The 13,425-nt window shown below is 45.3% G+C and overlaps 1 long non-coding RNA gene across 1 annotated transcript; it reads right to left on the bottom strand.

The window, feature by feature from the left end:
• Positions 1-3,174: 3,174 nt before the first annotated feature.
• LOC308463169 lies at positions 3,175-12,331 on the bottom strand. The gene is made up of 2 exons (XR_013979501.1): positions 12,047-12,331; positions 3,175-3,422 (listed from the first exon to the last, which is right to left on the bottom strand). It is a non-coding gene; the product is annotated as an uncharacterized lncRNA (long non-coding RNA).
• Positions 12,332-13,425: the final 1,094 nt, after the last annotated feature.

Below are 13,425 nucleotides of genomic sequence, written 5' to 3'. Positions count from 1 at the left end.
CCCTAAGCTACTGAAGGTAATGGGGCCCTTTATATGTCCAGCTGTCCTTTGTCAACAACAAATTATTGCTGTTTTTTGTGTTGAATATATGCTATATGGTCATTTATGGACCTAATACGTATCTAAAGCCATTTGCACATAACAAAATATGTATTTTATCAAAGTAATTGTTGAAAAGTACATGCAGAATACGAAGTCCATATGGAATGTAGGCACCCTATATATAGAAATGAGCAAACCAGTGATATTTTAGGGAGCAGGCTAGCAGGCAGGGCCCATTACTTACATCATAGGAGCCTACACAACACAAAACACTGTTGCTGTATGTAGGTTTTATTTTGTTTGCTTTTCATCTTATATTTTGGAAATGTACATCCAGTTTTTTCCCTTTAAGTTTTTTGGGGGGCCCCAAGAGAGTGGAGCCCTAAGCTATGGCTTGTTTAGCTTATACGTAATTCCAGCACTGAGTCTGGTTTGTTTTCATAAAAAATTGCACAAAAGTTACACACTGGCAGGTGGCTGTTTCCTTGCACTTCCTGCTGTACTTTTCCAACACTTTTCATCCTGTGAAAAATCCTGTTATGAAAGAAAAAAAGGGCAGATTTGTTGCACAAGAGTGCTGCTGCTATCTATCACAGAGTACCTGTTTTCTTTGCAGTGGGCTGTTATATTATCTTCCTATCAAGGAAGGCTTGTGGGAGGGGAAGGCAGATGGTCCTTTGAGGTACATCAGTTTTAAGCCATCTTGGGAGTTGGAAGGAAGCACCAGCACTTTGGATTGTGCTTATAAATGGACCAGGAGCAGAGTAGTGATTTCAGGACTAGTAAGATAATGCAATAAGGCTGCCAACCATGGCAGCTACATTGGGGATTAACTGGAGCAGACATAGGCAAACTCGGTCCTCCAGGTGTTTTGGGACTACAATTCCCATCATCCCTAGCTAACAAGACCAGTTGTCAGGGATGATGGGCGTTGTAGTCCCAAAACATCTGGAGGGCCGAGTTTGCCTATGCCTGAACTGGAGTTTCCAAGTAGTCTTCAATGGCAGTCCCATGTGCAACTCACTGCAGTAGTCTAGTTGAAGTCCATGATCTATCATACACCTTTATGTACTACTGCCATTACAACAATAAAAGTTATAGCAGGTACAAAAGCTGTGCTTGATGCTTTTGGATTACTAAGTTTGGAGCATTCCCTCTTGTGAATCTGAATATGACTCAGCAAGAAGTCTGCTGAAATTGCACATAGAAAATGAATCAACACAGAAAGGGGTTTTCCGAGGCATCTCAAGAATTTGGCAACCCAAAGGAGCAATGGGGCAAGTGGATCTGTTAGAATATTACGGAACAACTCAATTGGCAGGGTTTGTTAGGGGAACAAGCCGAGGAGTTAATGCAGACAAACTGTGTGGTTTGGCTTTGTGGCTTTCCGGAGAGACCTCGGCTTTCTGTTGCTTCAGCAGTCTCTCTCTGCCTTCTGTTTAGCCACAACTGTCAGTTCTGAGATAATAGTTGTTAACTTAAGCCTAAACATATTTCAAATGCAGATGGATTTACAAAGCTCCCTGTGCCACTGCCTCTTTCTGGCAATTCCAGATTTTAAAATTTCCCATTTTCCACTGGGGTCTTGCCCAAATGGCTCGATTGGTCCTAAGTCAAGATGTGCCCATATCTGTCAATTTCAGTTTCTCCTTTTTACTGCCTTGAGTTCAGTTTTCCACATTTCCACATCAATTTGCAATTCCACCCCATCGTGTGTGTGTGTGTGTGTGTGTGTGTGTTTCTTTATTTGCAGTATGCATCAGTCATAAACACTGATTCATACACAGCACAGTTTTTTTTTAAAAAAAACTTTTTACAATCCTAGCCCCCACAAAAGCACCAAATGTCTATTTAATTACATTTAACTTTTAAGCAGTGCTTTTTTTCTTTAAAAAAAATGTTTAGGGGTACTCTCATTTTGACTCAAGAAAATCACCATTTTATAGTTCAAATCGGGAGAAATAAATATAGTAAATGGGCAAAAGTACAAAGATTCACAAAATGTTTAGGGGTATGCATCCCACCCCAAGAAAAAAGCACTGCTTTTAAGTCATTTCAGTTTTTAAACAGAAATGTTATTCCACATTTTGCCCTGTGTTCTCAGGGGCCTATAACCATAGTCTTACAATGTTCTGTCAGTGTTGTCTATGCCATGAAACTATGCCAGTAGTAGCGGTCTTCTTGCCTGTTCAACTCTTTTGGACAAGGGCTGTCAGTTTGTCCCTTAAGTCCCAGAGTTGTGAGATCCAGTTCCCAAATAGGTCTGCATTTAGGGTCTTCCAATACTTTGCAGTAGTAAGCCATGCAGAAGTTATCAAGTACGGTAAGTAATAAGATCCTTGTATGGGAAAGTTAGCAATTACAAAAACAACAACAACCCCTCTCCTGAATTTTCATCAGCACTTTAGTACAAATTTCTCCTATCTTCACATTTTTGTATGCAATCTTGTACACCCCAGTGTGTGCATTTCTGTACAATTTACTTGTCTGGAAAACTGCATTGCAAAATTCTGAGAAGAGCAATTCTCAAAGAGCGGCTGTGTTTGAAGTCTTATATTGTTATGGAAAGTGCAAACTGGATAGGTTTGTCTTTCAATGCAACCTGAATCAAGTTGCACCCCTATCGCTAGTTGTGCTTGCAAGACGTTGTTTGGAGCTGACTGGTATTTAATCCCAGAACCAGGAGGAAAAACTTCAGTGGTGCTTATGGGGCAGGGGGAGGGGAGTCCACCCCATGACACCTCGGCTCTTGCCCAGGACTGCTCAGGCCACAATAAATGAGATAATCTTTAAGTTACCCCACTGAATTCTGTGTGTGTGTGTGTGTGTGTGTGTGTGTGTGTGTTGTAGATGTGCTAATCCAATCGCCTCCTCTATCCTCTCTCTTTTCCCTTTGATTTGAGCACAGCCTCTTGGGAGATACAGACTCATCACAAATGGCTTCTTGGGGACAGGAGCAAATGAAATGTAACAAATCTCCATTTGCAATTTTTGGAGCATGTGGTCAGAATGCAGAGCAGAGGAACCAGCGCCGCCAATTGCTTCCCTTAATGTGTTCCAGAACAACCTCAAGCGTCATCACAAAACTCGCTTTTCTTTCTCTCCGGCTGAGATGAAGAATTGAGAGAAGAGAGCAGTAAAACATCTCATTTATTTTTGTGTGTATAAAAAGCAGGGGGAGACATTATTTGTTTTTGCATTGCTCCTTCACACCTGATATTCTTCTCCCTCGGCCTGCAAGATCTTTGGCCCAAATGCACTTTGCTGTGTTAGGCTGCAAGCAAAGAGCCAATAAGAAGCTTCAGCAGTGCTGCTGCTTATGCCTGCACCTTGCATCCCAGCAACTTCATGCTTTTGAAACAGGTCTAATTATTCCAAATCTGGAATAGGGAAGAGAAAACCTTGCATGATTAAATGTGCTTTGAATATCTGCAGTGATTTTTAATCCTTATTTCAGGCCTTGGCCCAAATGCCTTTGCTGCCCCACCCAGTTTAAGCCCTGGCACAGTGCACCCCCAGCCTAACCAAGTCTGGACACTTTTAGACAATCTGTCTCTTGAACATTCCTCCTGGTATGTTTGCACAAAAACTGTGTGGAACTGTATCTCTACTCTGTGAGAGGGCTCAACATGAGACTCCTAATCCCAGAGTTGTGGGTTTGAGCTCCACGTTGGGCAAAAGATTCCTGCGTTGCAGAGGATTGGACTATATGATCCTTGGGGTCCCTTCCAATTCTAAAGTTTGACGATTCTATGAATATATGAACTAAAAGCAGAGACATCACCTTGCCAACAAAGGCCCGTATAGTTAAAGCTATGGTTTTCCCAGTAGTGGTGTATGGAAGTGAGAGCTGGACCATAAAGAAGGCTGATCACTGAAGAATTGATGCTTTTGAATTATGGTGCTGGAGGAGACTCTTGAGAGTCCCATGGACTGCAAGAAGATCAAACCTATCCATTCTGAAAGAAATCAGCCCTGAGTGCTCACTGGAAGGACAGATCCTGAAGCTGAGGCTCCAATACTATGGCCACCTCATGAGAAGAGAAGACTCCCTGGAAAAGACCCTGATGTTGGGAAAGATTGAGGGCACAAGGAGAAGGGGACGACGGAGGATGAGATGGTTGGACAGTGTTCTCAAAGCTACCAGCATGAGTTTGACCAAACTGCGGGAGGCAGTGGAAGACAGGAGTGCCTGGAGTGCTGTGGTCCGTGGGGTCACGAAGAGTCGGACACGACTGAACGACAACAATTTCCTATTCATTTTGAGTGGCTAACATGATGCTGCTATTATCCCACATTTATCTGGTTTGCTATTCAACTAAGCCCACTCTCATTGTACCACCTGAATTTGCCAGCCTGCAGGCTGAAAAAAGGCCTTGCCCAGCCGCAGGTCAGAGGTGCCATATCTTTCACCCTTTGTGGCCTCTTGGTGCATCTCAGAGCCACACCAGCCAGCTCCACTGCATTGCGCTGTTATTTTCCCATAAACTGAAGCTGTAAAGGCCCCAACATATATCAGCGTGGCAGCCACAGGCCGGCCTGCTAATGCACCAGCCTAATGAATATGAATGGCATCTTCGTAAATGTAGCGTTGTGTCATTAAATTCTTTCACACCTCAGCAACCCTGGAAAGGTTACTTGGAATTAAATGTAAATTACATATTTACTGGAATGAAACAGATCGGCATGTCATTCCTTTGAAAAACATCATCTAATTTAATAACGGCACAAACTTGCCTCACAATAAGCTGGGTCCCTTCCTCCCACCATGTCTCTTTTGGTGCTGAGGTCTTTCAGTTGAAGGCTATCACTGTCTCCATCAGCTGCCAGCCAGCTGCCTTTTTTGCTCATTGTGAATCTGTTCTGTTTTTTCCTGCTGGAGCACAAAGGGAGAAATGAACACGCCCAGAATTCTGCCCATGCCCTTCTCCGAAGTTAGACGTGTGCAGAGGAGGAGGATCAAGAGTCTGAAAACCAAGCCTTATGAGGAACAGTTGAGGGGACAGGTGATGTTTCACATGGAAAAGAGAAGACTGAGAATCACAGCTAAAATCCTGTCAGATGGTCACCCAACCTCTGTTTAAAAGCCCCCAATGAAGGAGACCCTACCACCTTCTGAAGGAGTACCTTCCACCGTCAAACAGCTCTTACCATCAGAAAGTTCTCCCTAATTGTCAAGGCTCTGCCAAAGCTTTGGGAAAACCGTTCCTCCCCCGGTTGCAGCAAGAGCATAGAAAACAAGAGAGTCCCTTTTTAATTAGTTTTTATTCAGTCCTAATAGCAAGAGACAAAAGAACACAACAAGCCTTAACATGGCGTTGCTCCAAACTGGGCTCCTCCTCCCACATTCCTAACAACAGCAGCCTCCCTTATGGTGGCTGCTTGTAGCCAAAAGTTTCTGATTCCGTTGTTCTTACACCCTTAATGAATGCTTGGAGAAGGGGGATCAGAAATACTCTCCAGTGACAACATGTCAGCTGGCTGCCCTGTCGCAATCCTCCCCTTTCTTCTAACACATCCCAACTCCTTTGTTCGTCTGTCTCTGCGCTGTGACCTTCCTTAAACTCCCCAAAGCCTTGCTGCAAATCAAGGCTGTGTCCCTCTTCTCCTGTAGCATCAGGAGAAGGGGGGGTGATCCCCACTAGTCCTCCTCCTCTATCTCGTCCTCTTGAGTCCATCAGAAAGTTCTTCCTCATGTTGAGTTAGAATTTTCTTGCCATTTGAATTCATCTGCTGTTGCTCTGGAGCAGCAGAAAACAAGCTTGCTCCATCTTCCATGTATTTGAAGATAGCTATCATGTCAATTCTCAGTCTTCTCTTCTCCAGGCTAAACACAACTCCAGACCCTTTAACATCTTGGTTGTCCTCCTCTGCAATGGAGCCTAGGATTGCATTAGCTTCTTTTTGCTGGTGCATCATGCTGTTTGCTCATATTAAGCTTGTGGTCTACAAAGACCCCGTCAATGATTTCTAAAGCACGTTGGACCACTTTAAACAAAGAGTCTCCTTTCACAGAAGTCAGAGCTTCAGCTCCCCTCTAATTCTCAGCCTGGGGATGGGTGGTGCTGAAACAACATTTAAATCCTGCTCTTATGGAACCCCCAGCCTAAGCCATACAGGGAGCTGTCCAGGGTTCTGCTGAAGTCTTGCTCCATCTCACCTCCATTCTGCCAAGGCCAAAGCTAGCTTCCCAGCAGGTATGGTGAACTGCAAGGGTTCAAGACAGGTAGCAGCTTCCAGGTCAGATGATGGACTGACTGTCAAGTGATGCTTGATTTGAGTGCCACAAAACTGTTTATTTTTTTACTATTATTTATTAAATTTGTATACTACCCTTCATCTGAAGAGCTCAGGGTGGTTTACAACATAAAAATACAAGATAAAAACACAAAATACATAATAATAATAAACCCACAAACCAGTACCACCCCCACCTATTTACAATATTTATATACTGCCCTATAAGAAAGTATCTCTGAGTGGTTTACGGTTTTTTAAAAATGCAAATAATTAAGACACACATGGAATTTGAACAAAACAAAACCAGCAACAGCATCCAGGGTCCTTTATATCCCATGAAGACACCCTCTAGCCCTGACAAGTGGCTCCCTTTGAACCTCAGCTGCAAAACAGGTATTCCAATGGCCCATCTACCAGGCTGGCATATGAGCAAACCACCCCCAAGAATTGCAAAGAGCTTTGCTGATTAAAATTAGGAATAGTGGCATCCGCAGTCAGCGAGTTGGTATCTGGACAGATGTGGTCCTCGTAGTAGTCAACTATCCACGTTGCAAGTGGGCTTGTGGTGGCTACTCCAAAAATCTCTCAAGGATCTGTCGGTGTCCATTTCCCCTACAAAATTTCCTGTAAAGAGGGAATTGTTCCATTGGTTGAGGGAACCAGGGCCTTGTTGATGGCATTGTTTGTTCTTACAAAAAGAGCAAGGCCAGACGGGCTTTATCTATGCCATCCCAGGGGCCTCCTCAGCTCCTAAAGACTGAAATTATGTCTCTCTACAGCAGGATATTGCTGCTTGCTTATTTATGACTCTGCATTTCGTGAATATTTCTTCTGGTTGGGGAGCCTAATGATATTTCTCCAATATAGTTCTCATCTCTTCAAGTAAGGCAAGAAGAAAAAGAGGGCAGAATGGAAAGGATAGACTTTAAGTGCTTTCCCTAGAGATTCGGATGTTCGGAACACTTTGGCCACAGAAGGGAAAGACGGTAGGATAGTTGCTGGTAATCACATACACACACGAGGGGGCAGTGTTCATTACTGTGTATAATGTAGTAACAGTAGTAATAATCATAACACAACTTGGAACCAGTTTACCTGCAAAATCGCCTTACCCCACATATGCCTGTTTGACTGCAACTGTGGCCCCAGTTTCAGGGGCCACATAATACCTGTTCCACATTTGTAAGAAACTGATATTTTAGTATGGCAGCACCTACACCCTGGAACTCCCTGCCGATGGACATCCAAGAAGGCCCCTTCACCATAGTCTTTTTGGTGCCTGCTAAAAACATTTCTGCTTAAACAAGCCTACCCAGACATGTAGAATGCTGCTTTAATCTGTGTTTTACTTACTGCTGATTTTATCCTTTTCCAATCTTTTACAGAGTTGTTTTCCCCATTTCCCCTGATAGTTATATTGCTTTATCATCTTTGTAAAGCGCGCTGAGGTCTTCTTACAATCAAGCAGTGTACAAATGGTATGAAATAAATAAATTTATATCAGGCACACTATGTAAAACTAGAAAATATTACAGCATCAGTAAAACAGAGGATGCATTTAAATGTACAGCAGAGAAGGCACACAAGTTCTTGTATAAGTAAAGGGCTATAATCAAGCAATGGGATAAACTTGTTCCTACAAGTACCCCTACATTTGGGGAGGCGTCAGAGGGAGGCCACTTCAACCCATCACCTCTCATCAGGGTGACCCAGGCCTGGCTTGGAATATCTATAATTCAACAGCCATTTCAAAAGGCCCTCTGAGCTCTTGTTCACCTACTCCCTCACTCTGCCAACACGTCTAAGGATCCTGGCATGCTACCCAGCCCATTTCTCCAGCCTCTCTGCCCACATGATCAGCACACCTGGGCACCAAACGCTCATCAAAGCCAGGCCAGATTAAGCTTGCAGACATTCACAGTCTCTTTTTCCCAGCTGGTTCTCCTCCAGGTGAGTCATCAGAGCGATCTGATGATGAAAGGCAGCCAGGAGCGGCTGGTCCCACCACGAGGCTTGCCTCCTGGCCCAATCAATCCTGGCAATCAAACAGAGGCCAAGCTGTGATTCAGGGCTCAATCTGCCAGCTCTCATGCTCAGCTACAAGGCAATGCTGCGCCTGCACTTAATGAGCCACTTAAGTGTACCTTAGATGCTTACACCTGCAAATGATAAAGGCATCGATGTGCATCAATGGCTGTTAATCCCACTTCCTACAGCAGAGACAGCGTATGAGCCAACCTCTCTCCCCACAGTGTTGTATCAGATGTTCTGTGCTGGTGGGCCATGAATCGGAGTCCTGCTTTCTAGGCCCAGAATCTTAAAGTGCTTCATGTATCCTGGCAGAACTTACTGTCATCCCAGGGGCTTCTGTGGCCAGGTCAAGGAACCTATGGCTCTCCAGAAATTGCTGGACTCGAACTCATAAAATCTTAGAACTGCAGGTTTGAAAGGGACTCCAAGGGTCATCCAATGCAGGAATCTTTCACTGAAAGTGTGGCTCAAACCCATGACCCTGAGATTAAGAGTCTCATGCTCTACCAACTGAGCTATTGTTTGGTAAATTATAACATTGTTTCCTTACAGAACTCTTCAAAGTTCAGATTCATGTGTTTTTCCATACAGCAATCAGAAAAAGATGTGCAGGCAGTAACTATTGGTATGGGGTTTGCTATTTTCATACTCCATTCTTGTCTGAAACAAAAGAGGCTGGTTAAAGCCATGCGGCTGAGCAGAAGCAACCAGCTCACACACTGAATTCACATGTTGACTGAGTATAACAAAAGGCTTGGTTGCCCATTCCTCCCAAGATGAGGTGCAGCGATATAGGTTAAGCCTGGCAGGACAACTTACTCTATGGCATTAACCTCTTCATGCATTAACTAGACTCAAGTGGGTCTGGTTATCCTACACTAGCTTGTCAAAATCCTTCTTAAACTGTGGTGCCCAGAACTGAACACAGGACTCCAGTGGGATCTTACTCCCATCCTCCTCCTCCTTGACCACATTGGCTGCTGGGAGTTTGAGTCAGGCAGTTTCTGGAGCACACTAAGCTCCCCTTCCCTAGGAAATGTTTCCAGTCTGTTACCAAGCACACTGTTTATTGCACCAAGAAGCCAGTGGGAGTATCAAGCATTTTCTACTTAGACTTGACATTTGTTTCCTCTGTCTTTCAAACACAAGCTTTGGCTTCAGCAGAAGATGATGGTTTACATTTTAAGCACCCTGTAAGTGCTGCAGGGTGTCTGTTGTCAGGACAGAGCCTGGAATCTGTTTGCAGCCAACCTCTCCCTCTAATTCCTTAAGAGGTGACTTCTTATGCAACCAGACATGTCCTTTCGAAACCTCTTCTGTGTGCTCCGTGACATATCACAGAAGTGGCTGCATATCACAGAAGCAAATATGTTATCATTATTTCAATCAATGATATCATTATTATGGTGCAATTATTACCATCTCCATTATCTGGGGTTTCTTCCCATGGGGGGAGGTGGAAGGGAAATCTAGCAGCGTGCTGTCATGCACAGGATAAACAGAGACACTCAAAGCCAAGACTAATGGGAGAGAAGGTCAGGTCGCCCTGTCCATTCTATGTCTCTTGGTAAACATTAACCAGAATCAGCAAACGGGTGGAGGATTTTTTCATTCAGTGGGGAACGCCAAGTGGTTTTAGCAGGACACAAGGAACGCTAGTCTTAAGAAGCATTGACTTGGGGGTGCAATTCTTCACTAGGGCAAAGATAAACCTTTCAAGCAGTCTCCTGACAGTGACTTACTTGGAGCTTTGTGTTTTTCTGGAACTGTGGAGGCAGAGGACAGCCACTGAGGCTAGTAGCCATTGATAGCTCTCTCCTCCAGAAATATGTCCAATGCTCTTCAAAACCTACAACAATAGGTTCAAGCAATTCTCCAGCAGCAGAGCCCAACAGGAGGAGCAAGAAAGCTACGGACCTCAGGTCTTGCTCGTGGGTTTCCCATAATGATCACTGTGAGAACAGGATGCCAGACGAGATGGCCTAATCCAGCAGGCTCCTCTTATGTAACCCAGGTCCATGACTTCCAATGGGTCTACTCTGAGTACAGGCGACTCCCCGCTTACGCAGGGGTTACGTTCCTGGCCCCCCACATGCATAAGCGAAAGATGCGTAAGTGGGGAGGCTGGTGGTAAATACATCTCCCCACACAACAGCTGTCAAGTGACAGCTCCTGCATGCCATTTTGGAACCTTTGGGGTCTCTTTTCTGGACTCTGGGCTCTGGGGAGGATCTCCTCGTGAGCCATGAGGACTTCCCAGCTCTCTCCTGCGATTTCAGGTTGGTGTCAAATTATTTAATTATTCCCAGCGCCACGCATATATGCACTTATGTGCGAGACAATCCTGTGTGAGGGGGGGAGGTGGCGCCCTTGTATACCACCCTATGGCTCTTTTTATAAGAAGCAACCTTAGTCCATGTCTAATGTCGTAAACCGTTTTGATACGTTTTGTGATTTAGCGGTATAGAAATATGAATAAATAATAATGAATCCACCCAACCATTGGCCCAGCTATCTCAGTATTGCCAACACCGACTGGCAGCGCCTCTCCAGGCTTCCAGACAGGGGATCTTTCCCCAGCCATTCCTGGAGATGCCACTGGGGATCGAACCTGCAACCTTCTGCATGCCAAGCAGATGCTCTACCGCTGAGCTGCTGCTCTTTTCTTCCACACACCCCTTGTCTGTCCCCAAACACCCAGCGATCAGAGGCAGTACGCAGCTGCCTTTACAAATCATTTGCCCATGGATGTGTTGGTTCCCTGGGCAAAACCATGTTTCATTCACCCAGAGGGAACCAGTGTGAGTGGCTGGATCCGAGGACAGAAAACCCGGGGAGGGGGGAGTGCCTTGCTCAAACATGGATTTGAGATGCCTCTTATTTAGGTCACAACTGTCCGCTAGACAACAGTCTCGGTTTGGAGGGCTGATAAATCGGGTTTATTAGGGATTAAGGAAAGGCATGGTGGATTTGAGCTGGTGAGTCGAGGGAGAGAGAGTTTCTCCCCATTTTGGACATCTGCGGGGTTCTACATAACCAGCTTTTTCATTTTATTTCTTTAAAGAGGAATCTGACGCGATCAAGCTTAAGAAGGTGAATTAATGTAGTGGGGCTTTGTACTCCAATCCAGCAATGAAAATCCTTTCTAAAAGTCTAATTTCCTTCGTTGTTATTCATGATTACAAAATAATAAGATTGCTGGAGAGAGGGAGAAAAATCCAATAGAGGAGATGTCAATATTGGGCAGGCGGCTCAGCAGGAAATTTAATTGCAAACTGCACGCCAGTTAAATAGTCTCCGCACTCATCTTGGCTTTTCTTAAATTTTAATTAGGATAAAATTTACTAATCTTTTCAGCATACAAAGGGAAGTTTGCCAAGAGAAGCCCGCAATTGATCTGAGAGAGATTGCTTTCCTCCAAGAGCCTTTTGCCCTGACCACAAAACGCTGCACAAAAAAGACCAGGCCGGCCCGTAACTGCCCCCCCCCCGCTCGTCTCCCACTCTCTCTCCACCCCCACCCCTCTTGGCACATGTGAAGTCCAGATGTTTTTTGTTGCAGAGCAAATTGACATGTTAAAATTACATTGTGCAAAGGAGCGAGGGCAAGCCTCAGCAAACAGGCCAGAACGTGTCCCTGGGTTTTTATGGGTCACCCTAACATTTGTGGAATTTAACAAATTTGCACCACACAGCAAAAGTCTGGGTGAATTCCAGGGGGAGGTATGACTGACCGAATCGGTCGCCCGAGGTCAAACACCACCTACATGGGCTGAGCAGGAGGATGGCCCTTGTCATGTTCCAACTTGTGTCCAGAAAACAGAAAAGGGACAGGCATCTGTTTCCCAGGAGTGACTGGGGCTCCCTCACCAGGAAAAACAAAGATACCATACCCTCCAAAATTCCGCCGATTAAAATCAGGGTGTGCATCATTCGGTACTGCGCTTCCATGTGAACCAGCTGGGGCTTCTCCACCCCAGCCCCCTGTCTCCGTTACCAGCAGCAGCGCCCTCAGAACATGCTCTTCTTGTGTTTTAGAAAAACATTATGGTTTGTGCAATGGATGGATTTAGTTCACCTACACACACACACACACACACACACACACACACACACCGCCCACTCCATTCCCAGTCCCCAGCTAATTGGTGACCTCTGTATTCCACCAATGAGCAAAGATCCCAATTAGTGTCATGGTTTTTGAGGTGTGGACACCTGTCTGCAAGGAAGTGGGCTGAGACTAATTTGGCTATGCAAATAGTATTCCACACAGTCCCAGAGGGGGTCTCTGCTCAAGATGTAAATAGGAGGCGAGGTTCGTTGCTGCCGATATAATTATTTTCTAGCTGATTTGAGCAGCTGAATAAATTTAGCATTACCATAAAAAATGAACCGCTATTTTAAAATTGGACGGCTGCTCATAAAGCAGATACCAGGGGCGAAGGGAACGTGGCGTAATTAAGGACTTGCAGATGGAAAGGCTGGAGTTGAAGTGCTAGACAGGATCTGCAAAGGAACAACAGGGCGGGGGGGGGATAGGATCTGGCCAAACTGGGCTCCCTCTTCTGTCATGGACTGGTTGGATACAGAGGGATAAAAGGAGGCACCAGCCAGGGGAAACCCCCAAGAGAGCCCAGGGAGTGGGACAACTATCAGTGGTCAGAGGGAGAAGACTGGGGAAAAGGGGATGTTGGAAGCTGAAGAGGTAACAGGGTTTAGTGAGCAGGGAGATTCTGTCGCAGAGAGCAGTCCAGAATCAGATGCAGAAGCTGAGGCTGGAGAGGAGAGGGTCCAACAGGCAGTGATGAATCAGGCTGCTGGAGAAGCCAGGGGGTCTCCCCCTCCTGCTGTGACCAGCTCCCTTCCTGCCTAGTCTCCCAGGACCAGGAGAGGTATGAAGTGGGAGGAACAAAGGCAACCCCTTCACCTAGATGCCAGGTAGGAGAACAATAGCCAGTGGGTGTGAACTGAACTGAACGCAGGCTGGAGGCTGGAGACACAGAGACCTGCTTGCTTTGTGCTGGATCCAAAGCCGTGACTAATGGAGAAGCAAGATCTGTTGCGTTGTTAATGCTGTGAGCCCCTCCATCTTATGCTCAGGTTGTATGTATGT

Source organism: Podarcis pityusensis, assembly GCF_964106645.2.
Source record: "Podarcis pityusensis genome assembly, chromosome: 14".
NCBI classification, from domain to species: domain Eukaryota; kingdom Metazoa; phylum Chordata; class Lepidosauria; order Squamata; family Lacertidae; genus Podarcis; species Podarcis pityusensis.
The sequence above is the reverse complement of the archived record's forward strand: the minus strand, read 5'-3'. Positions and strand labels throughout refer to the sequence as shown.